At 32.3% G+C, this 17377-nt stretch overlaps 1 long non-coding RNA gene across 1 annotated transcript; it reads left to right on the top strand.

Annotated features, from left to right (window-relative positions):
- The first annotated feature begins 12276 nt into the window (after positions 1–12276).
- On the top strand, positions 12277–13574 carry LOC130014626 (uncharacterized). Its single transcript, XR_007639581.2, has 3 exons — positions 12277–12461; positions 12575–12732; positions 13439–13574. It is a non-coding gene; the product is annotated as an uncharacterized LOC130014626 (long non-coding RNA).
- Positions 13575–17377: the final 3803 nt, after the last annotated feature.

Here is a 17377-nt window from a genome sequence, read left to right as displayed (position 1 = left end):
TGATTTAAGCCATACGTTTCACCTTTTTAGCGATTTAAGCGAAACGTTTACAAACGTTACAAAACAAATCCAAACGTTTCACCTTTCTAGCGATATAAGCCGGACGTTTACAAACATTACGAAACAAAACCAAACGTTTCATCTTTTTTGCGATTTAAGCCAAACATTTTCAAACGTTACGGAACAAATCCAAATGTTTCACCTTTTTAGCGATTTAAGCCAAACGTTTACAAACGTTATGAAACAAATCCAAACGTTTCACCGTTTTAGCGATATAAGCCAAACGTTAACAAATGTTACGAAACGAATCCAAATGTGTCACCTTTTTAGGGATTTAAGCCAAACGTTTACAAACGTTACGAAACAAATCAAAACGTTTCACCTTTTTAGCGATTTAAGCCGAAAGTTTACAAAGGTTATGAAACAAAACCAAACTTTTCACCTTTTTAGCGATTTAAGCCAAATGTTTACAAAGGTCACAAAACAAATCCAAACGTGTCACCTTTTTAGCAATTTAATCTAAATGTTAACAAACGTTACGAAATAAATCCAAACGTTCCACCTTTTTAGCGATTTAAGCCAAACGTTTACAAACGTTACGAAACAAATACAAACGTTTCATATTTTTAGCGATTTAATACGAATGTTTACAAACGCTACAAAACAAAACCAAACGTTTAAACCGTTACGAAACAAATCCAAACGGTTCACCTTTTTAGCAATTTAAGCCAAACGTTTACAAACGTTACGAAACCAATCCAAGCATTTCACCTTTTTAGCAATTTAACTCAAACGTTTACAAACGTTACAAAATTTTGAACGTTTCACCTTTTTTGCGATTTAAGACAAACATTTACAAATGTTACGGTACAAAACCAAACGTGTCAAACGTTACGAAACAAATCCAAACGTTTTATTTTTTTAGCGATTTAAGCCAAACATTTACAAACGTTTTGAAACAAAATCAAACATTTATACGTTACGAAACAAAACCAAGAGTATCAAAACGTTACGAAACCAATACAAACGTTTCACCGTATTAGCGATTGAAGCCAAACGTTTACAAACGTTACGAAACAAAACCAGACGTATACAAACGTTACAAAACAAATCCATGCGTTTTACCTTTTTAGCAATTTAAGCCAAACCTATACAAATGTTACGAAACAAATCCGAATGTTTCACCTTTTTAGCGATTTAATCTAAACATTTACAAACGTTACGAAACAAATTCATACGAAACAAATCCAAACGTTTCACATTTTTTAGCGATTTAAGCCAAACGTTTACAAACGCTACGAAACAAAGCCAAATGTTTACAAATGTTACGAAACAAATCCAAGCGTTTCACCTTTAATCCAAACGTTTATAAACGTTAAGAAACAAATTCAAACGTTTCCCCATTTTAGAGATTAAAGCCAAACGTTTAAAGCTTTACTAAGAAAATCCAAACGAAATAATCCAAACGTTTACAAAGTTACAAAACAAATCCAAACGTTTACAAAGTTACAACGTTTGTATTTGTTTCGTAACGTTTGTAAACGTTTGGTTCCAATCGCTAAAAAGGTGAAACGTTCGATTTTGTGTTGTAATGTTTGTAAACGTTTGGCTTTCCCCATTTTAGCGAATTAGGCCAACCGTTTCCAAACGTTTATACAAATCCGAATGTTTCACAGTTTTAGCGATTTAAGCCAAACGTTTACAAACGTTACGAAACAAAGCCAAACATTTACAAACCTTACGAAACAAAGCCAAACATTTCGCCTTTTTAGTGATTTAAGCCAAACGTTTACAAACGTTACGGAACAAATCCAAGCGTTTCATTTTTTTAGTGATTTAAGCCAAACATTTACAAACGTTACGAAACAAAACCAAACGTTTCACCTTTTTGTTTTGTAACATTTGTCAACGTTTGGCTTAAATTGTTTGGATTTGTTTCATAACATTTTAAACGTTTGGCTTAAATCGCTAAAATGGGGAAATGTTTGGATTTGTTAATAACGTTTGTAAACGTTTGGCTTAAATTGCTAAAAAGGTGAAACATTACGATTTGTTTCGTAGCGTTTGTAAACGTTTGGCTTCAATCACTAAAAAGGTGAAACGTTTGGATTTGTTTCGTAACGTTTACAAACGAATGGCTTCAATCACTAAAAAGGTGAAAAGTTTGGATTTTTTTCGTAACGTTTGTAAACCATTTGGCTTAAATCGCTAAAAAGGTGAAACATTTGGTTTTCTTTCTTAACGTTTGTAAACGTTCGGCTTCAATCACAAAAAAGGTGAAATATTTAGTTTTGTTTCGTAACGTTTGTAAACGTTTGGCTTGGATTTGTTTCGTAACTTTCGTAAACGTTTGGCTTCCATCGCTAAAAAGGTGAAATGTTTGGATTTGTTTCATAACATTTGTAAACGTTTGACTTAAATCGATAAAAAGGGGAAATGTTTGGATTTGTTTCGTAACATTTGTAAACGTTATCTTAAATCGCTTAAAATTTGAAACGTTTGGATTTGTTTCATAATATTTGTAAACGTTTGGCTTACATTGCTAAAAAGGTGAAACACTTGGATTTGTTTCTTAACGTTTGTAAATGTCTGGCTTAAATTTCTAAAAAGGGGAAACATTTGGATTTGTTTCCTAACGTTTGTAAACGTTTGGCTTAAATCGCTAAAAAGGTGAAATATTTGGTTATTTTCGTAACATTTGTAAACGTTCGGCTTAAATCGGTAAAAATGTGAAACTTTTGGTTTTGTTTCATAACCTTTGTAAATGTTTGGCTAAAATAGCTAAAAAGGTGAAACGTTTGGATTTGTTTCATAAAGTTTATAAATGTTTTGTTTAAATTGCTAAAAAGATGAAACGCTTGGATTTATTTCGTAATGTTTGTAAATGTTTGGCTTTGTTTTGTAACATTTGTAAACGTTTAGCTTAATCACTAAAAAAGTAAAACGTTTGGTTTTGTTTCATAACGTTTTAAACGTTTGGATTTGTTTTTTAACGTTTGTAAACGTTTGGCTTAAATCGCTAAAAAGGTGAAACGTTTGTTTTTATTTCATAGCCTTTGTAAACGTTCGGCTTATATCGCTAAAAAGGTGAAACGTTTGGATTTGTTTCGTAACGTTTTAAACGTTTGGCTTAAATCGCTAAAATGGGGAAACATTTGCATTTTTTTCATAACGCTTGGATTTGTTTCGTAAAGTTTTAAACGTTTAGCTTAAATCGCTCGGTTTATAAGCGTTTACGAAACAAATCCAAATGTTTCCCCATTTTAGCGATAGAAGCCAAACGTTTACAAACGTTACCAAAAAAATCCAAGCGTTTCACCTTTTTAGCGATTTAAGCCAAAACGTTCAAACGTTACGAAACAAAACAAAACATTTCACATTTAAATAATCATTTAAACCAAACATTTAAAAAGGTGAAACGTTTGGATTTGCTTCGTAACGCTTTTGAACGTTTGGCTTTGATCGCTAAAATTGGGAAACGTTTGGTTTTGTTTCGTAACATTTGTAAAAGTTTGGCTTAAATCGCTAAAACGGTGAAACATTCGAATTGGTTTCGTAACGTTTGTAAACGTTTCACATTTTTAGCTATTTAAGCCAAACGTTAACAAATGTAACGAAACAAAACCAAACGTTTCACCTTTTTAGCGATTTAAGCCATGTTTACAAACCTTATGAAAAAAATCCAAACATTTGGCTTAAATTTCTAAATGGTGAAACGCTTGGATTTGTTTCGTAGTGTTTGTAGACGTCTGGCTTAAATTTCTAAAAAGGTGAAACGTTTGGTTTTGTTTCGTAAATTTGAAAACATTTGGCTTAATTCGGTAAAAATGTGGCTTAAATCGCTAAAAAGGCGAAATGTTTGGATTTGTTTCGTAATGTTTGTAAACGTTTGGCTTAAATCGCTAAAAATGGGAAACGTTTGGTTTTGTTCCGTAACGTTTGTAAAAGTTTGGCTTAAATTGTTAAAAAGGTGAAACGCTTGAATTTGTTTCGTAATATTTGTAAACGTTTGGCTTAAATTGATAAAAAGGTTGATTAAATTGCTAAAAAGGTGAAACGTTTGGATTTGTTTCGTAATGTTTGTTTGTTTGGCTTAAATCTGTCAAAAGGGGAAACGTTTGGATTTGTTTCGTAAGGTTTGTAAACGTTTGGATTAAATCGCTAAAAATGTGAAACATTTGGATTTGATTTGTAACGTTTGTAAATGTTTCGCTTAAATCGCTAAAAAGGGGAAACGTTTGGATTTGTTTCGTAACGTTTTGTAAACGTTTGGCATAAATAGCAAAAAAGGTGAAACGTTTGGGTTTGTTTGTAACGTTTGTAAAAGTTTGGCTTAAATTGCTAAAATGGGAAAACATTTGGATTTGTTTCGTAACATTTGTAAACATTTTGTTTAATTCGCTAAAATGGGGAAACGCTTGAATTTGTTTAGTAACGTTTGTAAATGTTTGGCTTATATCGCTAAAATAGGGAAACATTTGGATTTGTTTCGTATCGTTTGTAAACGTTTGGCTAAAATCGCTAAAATGTAAAACATTTGATTTTGTTCCGTAACAGTTGTAAATGTTTGCCTTAAACCGCTAAAAAGGTGAAACGTTTGGATTTGTTTCATAACGTATGTAAACGTTTGGCTTAAATTCCTAAAAAGGTGAAACGCTTGGATTCGTTTCATAATGTTTTTACACGTTTGGCTTAAATCGCAAAAATGGGGAAACGTTTGGATTTGTTTCTTGACGTTTGTAAACGTTTGGCTTAAATCGCTAAAAAGGTGAAACGTTTGGATTCGTTTCGTAACGTTTGTAAAAGTTTTTGTCAAATCGCAAAACGTTTGGATTTGCTTCGTTACGTTTGAAAATGTTTGGCTTAAATTGCTAAAAAGGTGAAACGTTTGGATTTATTTCGTAAAATTTGTAAATGTTTGGCTTAAATCGCTAAAAAGGTGAAACGCTTTGATTTGTTTTGTAACTTTTGTAAACGTTTAGCTTAAATCGCTAAAAAGGGGAAACGTTTGAAATCGTTTCTTAGCGTTTATAAACGTTTGGCTTAAATAGCTAAAAAGGTGAAACGTTTGGTTTTGTTTCGTAATGTTTGTAAATGTTTGGCTTAATTTTCTAAAAAGGTGAAACGCGTGGATTTGTTTCGTAACGTTTTAAACATTTGGCTTAAATCGCTAAAATGGGGAAACATTTGGATTTATTTTGTAGCGTTTATAAACGTTTGGCTTAAATTGCTATAAAGGTGAAACAATTGGTTTTGTTTAGCAACGTTTGTAAACGTTTGGCTTAAATCGCTAAAAAGGTGAAACGTTTGGATTTGTTTCGTAACGTTTTTAAACGTTTGGTTTAGTTTCGTAACGTTCGTAAACGTTTGGCTTAAATCGCTAATAAGGTTCAACGTTTGGATTTGTTTCGTATCGTTTGTAAACGTTTGGCTTAAATTTCTAAAAAGGTGAAACCCTTGGATTTGTTTCGTAATGTTTGTAAAAGTTTGACTTCAATCGCTAAAAAGGTGAAACGTTTGGATTTGTTTCGTAACGTTTGTAAATGTATGGCTTAAATCGCTAAAAATGGGAAACGTTTGGATTTGTTTCGTAAAGTTTGTAAACATTTGGCATAAATTTCTAAAAAGGTGAAACGTTTGGATTTGATTCGCAACGTTTGGTTTAAATTGCTAAAAAGGTTAAACGTTTGGTTTTGTTTCATAACGTTTGTAAACGTTCGGCTTCAATCGATAGTAAGGTGAAACGTTTGGATTTATTTCGTAACGTTTGTAAACGTTTGCCTTAAATTGCTAATAAAGGAGAAACATTTGGATTTGTTTTGTAACGTTTTAAACTATTGGTTTAAATCGGCAAAAAGGTGAAACGTTTGGATTTGTTACGTAACGTTTTAAACGTTTGGATTAAATTGCTAATAAGGTAAAACGTTTGGATTTGTTTCGTAACGTTTGCAAACGTTTGGCTTAAATGGCTAAAAAGGTGAAACGCTTGTATTTGTTTCGTAACGTTTACAAATGTTTAGCTTAAATCGCTAAAAAGGGGAAACGTTTCACTTTTTTAGCAATTTAATCCAAATGTTTACAAACGTTCTGAAACAAATCCAAGCGTTTCACCTTTTTAGCAATTTAAGCCAAACGTTTACAAACGTTACGGAATAAAACCAAACGATTCACATTTTTAGCGACCTAAGCCAAACGTTTACAAACATTACGAAACAAATCCAAACGTTTCATGTTTTTAGCAATTTAGGCCAAACGTTTACAAATGTTACGAAAAAAATCCAAGCGTTTCACCTTTTTAGCAATATAAGCCAAACGTTTACAAACGTTACAGAACAGAACCAAACGTATCACATTTTTAGCGATTTAAGCCAACGTTTACAAACGTTATGAAACTAACCCAAACGTTTCACCTTTTTAGCAATTTAAGCCAAATGTTTACAAACGTTAGGAAAGAAATCCAAGTATTTCACATTTTTAGTAATTTAAACCAGACGTTTACAAACTTTACGGAACAAAACCAAATGTTTCACATTTTAGTGATTTAAGCCAAACGTTTGGATTTGTTTCGTAACGTTTATAAACGTTTGGCTAAAATCTCTAAAAAAGTGAAACATTTAAATTTGTTTTGTAACATTTTAAACGTTTGGTTTTGTTTCATAACGTTTGTAAACGTTTGACTTTAATCGCTAAAAAGGTGAAACGTTTGGATTTGTTTCGTAACGTTTGTAAATGTATCACTTAAATCGCTAAAAATGGGAATCATTTGGATTTGTTTTGTAAAGTTTGTAAACGTTTGGCATATATTTCTAAAAAGGTGAAACGTTTGGATTTGTTTCGCAACGTTTGTAAACGTTGGCTTAAATCGCTAAAAATGTGATATATTTGGTTTTGTTCCGCAACGTTTGTAAACGTTTGGCTTAAATTGCTAAAAAGGTGAAACGTTTGGTTTTGTTTCATAACGTTTGTAAACGTTTGGGTTCAATCGATAGAAAGGGGAAACATTTGGATTTGTTTCGTAACGTTTGTAAACGTTTGGCTTAAATCGCTAAAAAAGGTGAAACATTTGGATTTGTTTAGTAACGTTTTAAACGTTTGGTTTAAATAGCAAAAAAGGTGAAACGTTTGGATTTGTTACGTAACGTTTTAAACGTTTGGATTAAATCGCAAATGAGGTAAAACGTTTAGATTTGATTCGTAACGTTTGTAAACGTTTGACTTAAATGGCTAAAAAGGTGAAACGCATGGATTTGTTTCGTAACGTTTACAAATGTTTGGCTTCAATCGTTAAAAAGGGGAAACGTTTCACCTTTTTAGCAAATTAAGCCAAACGTTTACAAACGTTCTGAAACAAATCCAAGCGTTTTACCTTTTTAGCAATATAAGCCAAACGTTTACAAATCGTTATGGAACAAAACCAAACGTTTCACATTTTAGCGTTTTAAGCCAAACGTTTACAAACGTTACGAAATAAATCCACACGTTTCACCTTTTTAGCAATTTAAGCCAAATATTTACAAACGTTACGAAAGAGATCCAAGCGTTTCATATTTTTAGCAATTTAAGCCAAATGTTTACAAACGTTACGGAACAAAACCAAACATATCACATTTTTGGAGATTTAAGCCAACGTTTACAAACGTTACGAAACAAATCCAAACGTTTCACCTTTTTAGCACTTAAAGCCAAACATTTACAAACGTTACAAAAGAAATCCAAGCGTTTCATCTTTTTAGCAATTTAAAGCCAAACGTTTACAAACGTTACGAAACAAAACCAAACATTTCACATTTTTATCGATTTAAGCCAAACGTTTACAAAGGTTAGGAAACAAATCCAAACGTTTCACCTTTTTAGCAATTTAAGGCAAACATTTACAAACGTTACAAAACAAATCCAAACGTTTCACCTTTATACCAATTTAAGCCAAACGTTTACAAACGTTACGAAACAAACATTTGGCTTAAATCGCTAAATTGTGAAACGTTTGGTTTTGTTTCGTAACGTTTGTAAACGTTTGGCTTAAATTGCTAAAAAGGTGAAACGCTTGGATTTCTTTCGTAACGTTTTAAACGTTTAGTTTAAATCGCTAAAATGGGGAAACATTTGGATATGTTTTGTAATGTTTATAAACATTCGGCTAAATCTCTAAAAAGGTGAAACATTTGGTTTTATTTCGTAACATTTGTAAACGTTTGGCTAAAATCGCTATAAATGGAAAACGTTTGGTTTTGTTCCATAACGTTTGTAAACGTTTGGCTTAAATTTCGTAGCGTTCGTAAACGTTTGGCTTCAATCACTAAAAAGGTGAAACGTTTGGATTTCTCTCATAATGTTTGTAAACGTGGGTTAAATCGCTAAAAAAAGTGAAATGTTTGGATTTGTTTTGTAACGTTTTAAACGTTTTGTTTTGTTTCGTAACGTTTGTAAACGTTTGACTTCAATAGATAAAAAGGTGAAACCTTTGGATTTTTTTCATAACGATTGTAAACGTTTGGCTTATATCGTTAAAAAGGTAAAATGTTTGGAATTGTTTCTTATCGTTTGTAAACGTTTGGGTTAAATTGCTAAAAAGGTGAAACGTTTTAATTTGTTTCGTAATGTTTGTAAACGTTTCACTTCAATCGATAAAAAGGTGAAACGTTTTGTTTTGTTTCAAAACGTTTGTAAACGTTTGGCTTAAATCGCTAAAAATTGTGAAACATTTGGATTTGTTTTAAAACATTTGAGAACGTTTGGCTTAAATTTCTAATAGGGTGAAATGCTTGGATTTGTTTTGTAACGTTTGTACACGTTTGGCTTAAGTCGCTAAAATGGGGAAACGTTTGGATTTGTTTCGAAACGTTTGTAAACGTTTGGCATAAATCGTTCAAAAAGTGAAACATTTTGGATTCGTTTCGTAACATTTATAAGCGTTTGTCGTTTTTGCAAAAAAGGTTGAACGTTTGTATTTGTTTCGTAAAGTTTGTAAACGTTTGGCTTAAATTGCTAAAAAGGTGAAACGTTTGGATTTGTTTCGTAACGTTTGTAAACGTTTGCTTTAAATTGCTAAAAAGGTGAAACGTTTGGATTTGTTTTGTAACGTTTTAAACGTTTGGTTTTATTTTGCAACGTTTTAAACGTTTGGTTTTGTTTCGTAACGTTTGTAAACGTTTGTCTTAAATCGCGAAAAAGGTGAAACGTTTGGATTGATTTCGTAATCTTTTGTAACATGTTAAACATTTGGTTTTTGTTTCGTCACGTTTGTTAACGTTGGCTTAAATTGCTGAAAATGTGAAATGTTCTGTTTTGTTTCGTAACATTTGTAAACGTTTCGTTTTGTTTTGTAACGTTTGTAAACGTTTGGCTTAAATCGCTAAAAAGGTGAAACATTTGGATTTGTTTTGTAACGTTTGTAAACATTTGGCTTAAATTGCTAAAAAGGTAAAACGTTTGGATTTGTTTCGTAACGTTTATAAACGTTTGGCTTAAATTGCTAAAAAGGTGAAACGTTTGTAAACGTTTGGCTTAAATTGCTAAAAGGTGAAACGTTTGGTTTTGTTTTGTAACATTTGTAAATGTTTGGTTTACATTATTAGCGATTTAAGCCAAACGTTTAAAACGTTTCACCTTTTTAGCGATTTAAACCAAACGTTTACCTACGTTATAAAACAAATCCAAATGTTTCACATTTTTAGCGATTTAAACCAAACGTTTACAAACGTTACGAAACAAAACCAAACGTTTAAAGCGATACGAAACAAATCCAAATGTTTTACATTTTTAGTGATTTAAGCCAAACATTTACAAACGTTATGAAACAAAACAAAACGTTTCCCCTTTTAGCGATTGAAGCCATACGCTTGTATTTAAAACGATTGAAACTCTTGAATTTGTTTCGTAACGTTTGTTAACGTTTGGTTTTAATCGCTTAAAAGGTTATACGTTTAGATTTGTTTCATAACGTTTGTAAAGGTTCGGCTAAAATTGCTAAAAAGGTGAAAACGCTTGGATTTGTTTCGTAATATTTGTAAACGTTTGGCATAAATCGCTAAAAAAGTGAAACTTTTGGATTTGTTTCGTAACGTTTGTAAACATTTGGCTTACATCGCTAAAAAGGTGAAACGTTTAGATTTGTTTCGTAACGTTTGTAAACGTTTGGCTTCAATCCATAAAAAGTTTAAACGTTTGGATTGTTTCGTAACGTTTGTAAACGTTCGGCTTAAATTGCTAAAAAGGTGGAACGCTTGGATTTGTTCCGTAACATTTGTAAAAGTTTGGCTTAAATCGCTAAAAAGGGGGAAACATTTGGATTTGTTTCGTAACGTTTGTAAATGGTTGGCTTAAATCGCTAAAAAGGTTAAACATTTGCATTTGTTACATAACGTTTTTAAACATTTGGCTGCAATCACTAAAAAGGTGAAACGTTTAGATTTGTTTCATAACGTTTGTAAACGGTCGGCTTAAATTGCTAAAAAGGTGAAACGCTTGGATTTGTTTCATAACTGTGATAACCGCATGCGTTTTTAAGGTCGCATTTTCATTTTTAATGCAGGCTCACACGATTTTGACGAATTCCGTATAATACAAATGAATTGTGAAAAATAAATATGGAGTCGCCACCCGGGGTTAACCGGGAAGGAAAAGACGGTTAAAGCATTATAACCATCTTCACCTCTTCAAAGATTCGGGTTCGGAAATACTATTTTATTCAATCCATCGTTTGCTTACTGATATTTACGAGTTAACTTTTTGATTTCCAATTCTAAGACAAAGGGGTCTCAAAACCAATATACCCTCACTGCTAATCGTATCCGAATTTAACAGGAGTTAGTTTTGAGTGAAAACTTTCGCAGAGCTCCGGGCTTCCCTCGAAGATGATGGTACTCATTTTCGTCTATCCTAAAACAGGGTGAATGGATCATCCGTTCCATTTTGTGATTGTGTGTAAATAGTGAAGTTAAAAATAAATAAATAAACTAAATTAAACTAAATCCATAAATAAAAGTACACATATTGTATTACGAATCTAATTGCAAAAATAAAATAAATTATAACTTTACTGCTAAAACAAAATTAAATAAAAAAAGGACTATATTTGAGCATATACAAATAAACACAAAAATATATTAAACATGGAACTAAAACTAACGTCAATTATAATAAGAATCCGTATAATAAATGACAGATAAAAAAAATATGATAAAAAAATCTAGATTTAAATCTGTATAAAAATAAATTTAAAAATAAATTAAATACAGACAAAATCAAAATAAATTATAATATGAATCCGTATTATAAGTGAGATAAAATGAAGATATAAAAAGTCAGAATGGAACTCATATATAAATTAATGCAAAAATATATTGAACACTGAAATAAAATTACCCTCAATTATAATACGAATCCATATTATATAAATGAGATGAAATAAATTATAATTTTTATTGAAATAAAATAAAGTTTGAAAAGGCGAGACTTGGATCTAGGTCTCCAGATGCCTACGTATCCGGTGTGCCGGAATCAAAGTCGACGTAGTTCGAATGAGAATTTTTATATAAAAAAAGACAAGTGTTTGAAAATTCGATTTGAGTCCCGGTTTGTGTGCCGAGATGCCTACGTACCCAGCGTACCGGGATCAAAACCCACGTAGTTCGTGTGAACTGTATTTTAGAAAAATGGAAATATTTTTAGAAAAGTGGGTTTGAATCTCGGTTTGTGTTCCGAGACGCCTACGTATCCGGTGTGTCGGAATCAAAACCCACGTAGTTCGTTTGAACTGTAAAACATAAATTTTTAGAAAAATGGATTTGAGTCGGTGTTTGTGTTCCGAGATGCCTACGTATCCAGTGTGTCGGAATCAAAACCCACGTAATTCGTTTGAACTGTAAATGGATTAAACAGTTTGGTTTTTATTTATTCATTTTTTTAAAAAATAAAAATTAAAAGTTTATTAATTTCGATATCTTATCCAAGATACCGTTAAAATTATTTATTTATATTAAACGGAAAATGAAATTCGGAATCCTAGATTTCGTTTTAATAATAATAATAATAATAATAATAATAAAAAAAAGCAAATGAAATGATAGATAAAAATCAATCATCTTGCAAAGGAGGTTGGCCATTAATGGTGTTATGTGCTGAACGCATTTTTATTTACTGAGTCCACTTAATTAACTAATATATAAGCCAATTTATTAAAGTAAAAGAAAATCATTTTTTTATTTAATTAGCAAGACACACGTATATGATAATAAAGCCAACAATTATAAAACAAACTCAAATGTGGTAATAAGCCCAACTAAGCCATTTTTCAAATTCACTTTCTCCTTCATCTCCTTCTCAATTCAATACCTTCACTCTGTTCTTATTATTATTTTTTTTGTCTTACCACCCACCACTTATTTAGATCACTAATCTCTCTCCAATTTCAAGTTCAGGATTTTCTTTTAGCCAAATAAAGAGATCAAAAGAAAAAGATGGTAAGCCATGAACAACGAAGCATAAGAAATCTATAATCTTTTGTTTTTATTTATTATTTTCTTCTATGCTTAATCTTTGATTCCTGATTTCTTTTATTAATTTAACTTTCAAGATTGGACTGATCCAATCAAATCGAGGTGATCAAATTTGATGGTAGCGATTGTGCCGTGGCTCAGTGATATCGATTAGATATGATCAAGACCGTATGGACGAGGACTAAAACCTACAAGACGGGTTCGAGGCACTAGAAGCAGAATTGGGAAGATGGAGGTACAGAGAGGATGAGCTAAGTAGTTATGTCTTTTTTTTATTTTTACTCTGGACTGTATTGTGATGCAATTATATTGCGTTTTAGTATCTTTTGAACTCTAATTCATTTTGCAACTCATTCATTTTTAATAGGGTATCCACCCAGTTTGCTTGTTTAGAATAACTATACGAAAATGGGTATCCACCCATTTGAAGTCACAACAACAAATATTCGATGAAAATGATACGAATTTATGCTAATAACCATTCATAGAGAAGAAAATAAGAGCATAATGTTATTGCATTAAAGAAAATGATAAGACATTGATTTTTAGAAGAACAATATACCTCTTTTCCTTATTTTTTTATGTCTGTTTTTGGCGTTGAAATGGAAATTCCAAGTGAGTGTGTGGTGTGGTTGGTTTCGATTCTATTTTGTGATGGATGCCCTATCACCTTTGTGTCTTGATAAGCTCTTTCTTCTAGTTGCTGCTTCAACTATTACTGAATAACTATGCCTATTTTTAACTCTGTTTTTTCCTATCTATGTTTCAGCAGCTTTTTGCTCTCTTTTTGTTATGTATTTTTCTTGTTATTTCTGCAGAGTTCCTCCCTCTTTTTAGCGTATTTTTCTTGGTGTCCATTTTTGCAATTGGCTGTGCTCCTTATATATAGGAATGATTATTAACGTCTCATTGGATGCTGAGTGAGGTTCATTTACTTGCAGATTAAGGAGCTAAAGGGAGAGAGGATTAGGTGTTGGCTGGTGTATACATGAAAGGGGTGTTTCAGGGCTGGAGTAAAACTGTAGCAGACTTGAAATTGGATTGGGGCATGAAGAGGATGTGATTATGGATATTGGCCAAGACTTGTTGGGTCCAAAGTTTATTTCTTTGTATTTTAGATTTTTTTTTATTCATTATTATATTATTAATTGTAATTTGAAACTGAAATTGATTAAATGACCAATGCATTTTGGCTCACTCTTTTATTTCAAATTTTATTAAATAGTTTTTTTAAAAAAAAATAAAATAAAAGACAATAAATATGTAAATTAATAAAAAATAAAATTTTATAAATAATGTGAAAGTAAATCCTAATTGGTAAAGAAATTAAATCGGTCTTTGAAACTCAAATTTAATTGACTAAGAGTTCAATAGTTATATTAATTTTATAATTCAAGCCTGAAAATCGAACGCTTACAGTTTGCCCCCTGCTTTGGAGAAATTTATGAACAATGAAGAACTATGCGATAAAGTTTTTTCTTTTTCTTTGAACGGTTTAATTCATAAATTACGACAAAGCAATGAGTAAGCATGTTAGCATAGATTTTTATAGGAATTATAAAATTAAGAAAAGTAAAGAATAAAAGTCTGAATTTAAAATGGGTTTTTAAAGGTTTATGCAACATTTACCCTTTAAAGCTGTAAAGTTAGCAAAATTTGAACTACTGAATAGCCAATGTTCAGGCTACGCGATACTCAAAGGTTAGTAAATACCTGATGTGCCATCCACGAGCAAAAAAAATATGTTAGTGATAACTGATGTGTTAGCTACGGGAAAGTGAAAAATTAGTTAATAGCTGATGTGCGAGCCATGCAGTTGTGAAGAGTCCGTAAATAGCTGATGTGCCAGCTACATGCATGTTAAGGGAAAGTAAAGAGTTAGTGATGATTTAGTAAATAGCCGGTGCACAGGCTATAAGTTAGTGAAGATTTAAGATAGCCATTGTGTAAGCTACCTAATTCGTAACCGTTGCGTAGGTTTTGAATAATGTGGACCGTTGTGTGGGTCAACGAACAAGACCATTATGTAGGACGAAAAGATTATCATGGCCGTTGTGTAGGCTATCCAATTCATAACTGTTGCGTAAGTTACGAGCTTCATAGACCCTTGTGTAGGTCAATGAATATGACCGTTGTGTTGGTCAAAAAGATTTTCGTAGCCGTTACGTAAGCTATCCAATTTCATAACCGTTGTGTAAGTTATAAGCTTCGTAGACCGTTGCATAGGTCAACGAATATGATCATTATGTTAGTCAAAGAGATTTTTTAGCCGTTGCGTAGGCCATCCAATTTCATAACTGTTGTGTAAGTTATGAGTACCATTGACTTTTGTATGAGCCGATGAATACGACCATTAAGTAGGTCATAATATTTCAATATACAGATTTTCCATATTATTTTGTATGATTCGGAATGTTCCAAAAGTAAATCAAAAGATGTCGTGTATATGAATGCCCCTAATTATTTAGAGACGACATGTATGCATGGATATGTGTGAGTGTAAGAACATTGCCCCCAATAGGTTGTCGTTGATGATTCAAATGATCTTTCATTTAGTCTTTTTTTTTCTTACTTCAAAAGTCTTGACAAATTATCTTCATGCCACATATATCATTTACTTGCCATGAAATCTTTATTGGTAGTTCAAAGTAAGAAATGATATAATTCTTTAAAGTAAAACGGCACGATAATAGATCTTTCAATGTTGTTTCACCTTATTGTCTTGGGCAAAGTTTTTGTATTGATCTTTATCTAAGCCGCCCTTTTACGGGTTTTCAGCTTAGTCAATTTGTGTGCTCTAATTTTTGCCCGAGTTGCCCTTTGCGGGTTTTCAACTTGACGAGCTGCTCTAATTTTTGCTCGAGCCGCCCTTTGCTGGTTTTCGGCTCGACAAGCTTTTGTTTCATTTTATTTTTGTTCACTCTTTTTTTTTGCTTGAGCTGCCTACAGAGGTTTTTGACTCAACGGGATTTGCTCTAATTTTCGCTTGAGCCGCCCTCTTTGGGTTTTCAACTCAACGAGCTGCTCTAATTTTTGCTCGAGTCGCCCTTTGCGGATTTTCAACTCGACGAGCGTTTATTTTATTAATTTTTTTCTTTTTATTAATGAGGAAAAATATGCTCAATGATGAAATTTATGATGTAACGGATGACAAAGGAAAAAAATCAGGTTTGGCAAGATTTTGAATGAAGTAAGTTTAAATTAGATTTTTGGAGGGTGTGGATATTTCATAAGGTAAATTTGTTAGGATAGATGAATGTATGAAAATTATTATTTTTTAATTAACTAGACTTGAACTCAATGATTTGAGTGCCTACGTACCTGCTGTGGCAGGATCAAAGTTAGCGTAGTTCGGCAATAGACTTCCAAAATTTATTTTCAATCGTAGGTTGCGAAAGAAATGGACATATTCTTTTTGTGATTGGACTTGAACTCAATGGTTTGAGTGCCTACGTACCTGCTTTTGCAGGATCAAAGTCCACGTAGTTCGACCACTTTGTGGATAGGGTGGGTGACTTATTTGTTCTAATTCTTCCCTGATTAATGCATAATACAATACTAAATTAAATGCACTCATATTTAAATATCAATTTGATATGTTTATTTCATTTAATAAGGGTACAATGTTTTAGCAATTTGCACAACCTGTTATTAGTTTGCCCATAAGGGTTTGCAAACTAAATATTTTCTCTCAATCCCTAACTTTTGCCTAAGTTGTTGTTGGATGTAGCAGCCTAGCGGGATAAAGCACACTCTCACTTAAACATAGTATTTCTTCAACCTATCCAGGTTGATTGGTTCAGTGAATTCATTGCCTTCCACATACATAGCTTGATAGCTCCTTTTGAGAGGATCTTTTTGACTAAGTATGGACCTTCCCAGTTAGGTCGAAATTTTCCTCTTGGGTCAAATGGAATTGGTCTCGATTGCTTCAACACCAAATAGCCTGTTTTTATTTTGCTTATTTTGACCTTCTTGTTGAAAGTTCTGGCAATTCGCCTTTGGTACATGTGGTTATTGAACATTGCTCGCGTTCTTTTCTCGTCAAATGCAGCCAATTGTTCATATCTTGCTCTAGCCCATTCGTATTCTGGGACTTGAGCCTCCAACACCACCCTAAGTGATTGTAATTCAACCTCAACAGGCAAGACAACCTCCATTCCATATACTAAGGAGTATGGGGTTGCACCAGTTGACGTTCTTGCTGTTCTTCTGTACCCGTTTACAAACGTTATGGAACAAAACCAAACGTTTTCCATTTATAGCGATTTTAGCCAAACGTTTACAAATGTTACGAAATAAAACCAAATGTTTCACCTTTTTAGAGATTTAGCCGAATGTTTATAAACATTACAAAACATATCCAAATGTTTCCCCATTTTAGCGATTTAAACTAAACGTTTAAAACGTTACGAAAGAAATCCAAGCGTTTCACCTTTTTAGCAATTTAAGCCAAACGTTTACAAACGTTACGAAACAAAACCAAACGTTTCACAATTTAGCGATTTAAGCCAAATGTTTGTTTCGTAACGTTTGTAAACGTTTGGCTTAAATTGGTATAAAGGTGAAACGTTTGGATTTGTTTTGTAACGTTTGTAAATGTTTGGCTTAAATTGCTAAAAAGGTGAAACGCTTGGATTTCTTTCGTAACGTTTTAAACGTTTAGTTTAAATCGCTAAAATGGGGAAACATTTGGATATGTTTTGTAATGTTTATAAACATTCGGCTAAATCTCTAAAAAGGTGAAACATTTGGTTTTATTTCGTAACATTTGTAAACGTTTGGCTAAAATCGCTATAAATGGAAAACGTTTGGTTTTGTTCCATAACGTTTGTAAACGTTTGGCTTAAATTTCGTAGCGTTCGTAAACGTTTGGCTTC

The sequence above is a fragment of the Mercurialis annua genome, linkage group LG3 (assembly GCF_937616625.2).
Source record: "Mercurialis annua linkage group LG3, ddMerAnnu1.2, whole genome shotgun sequence".
NCBI classification, from domain to species: Eukaryota; Viridiplantae; Streptophyta; class Magnoliopsida; order Malpighiales; family Euphorbiaceae; genus Mercurialis; species Mercurialis annua.
This window is presented reverse-complemented; position numbering and strand designations above follow the sequence as displayed.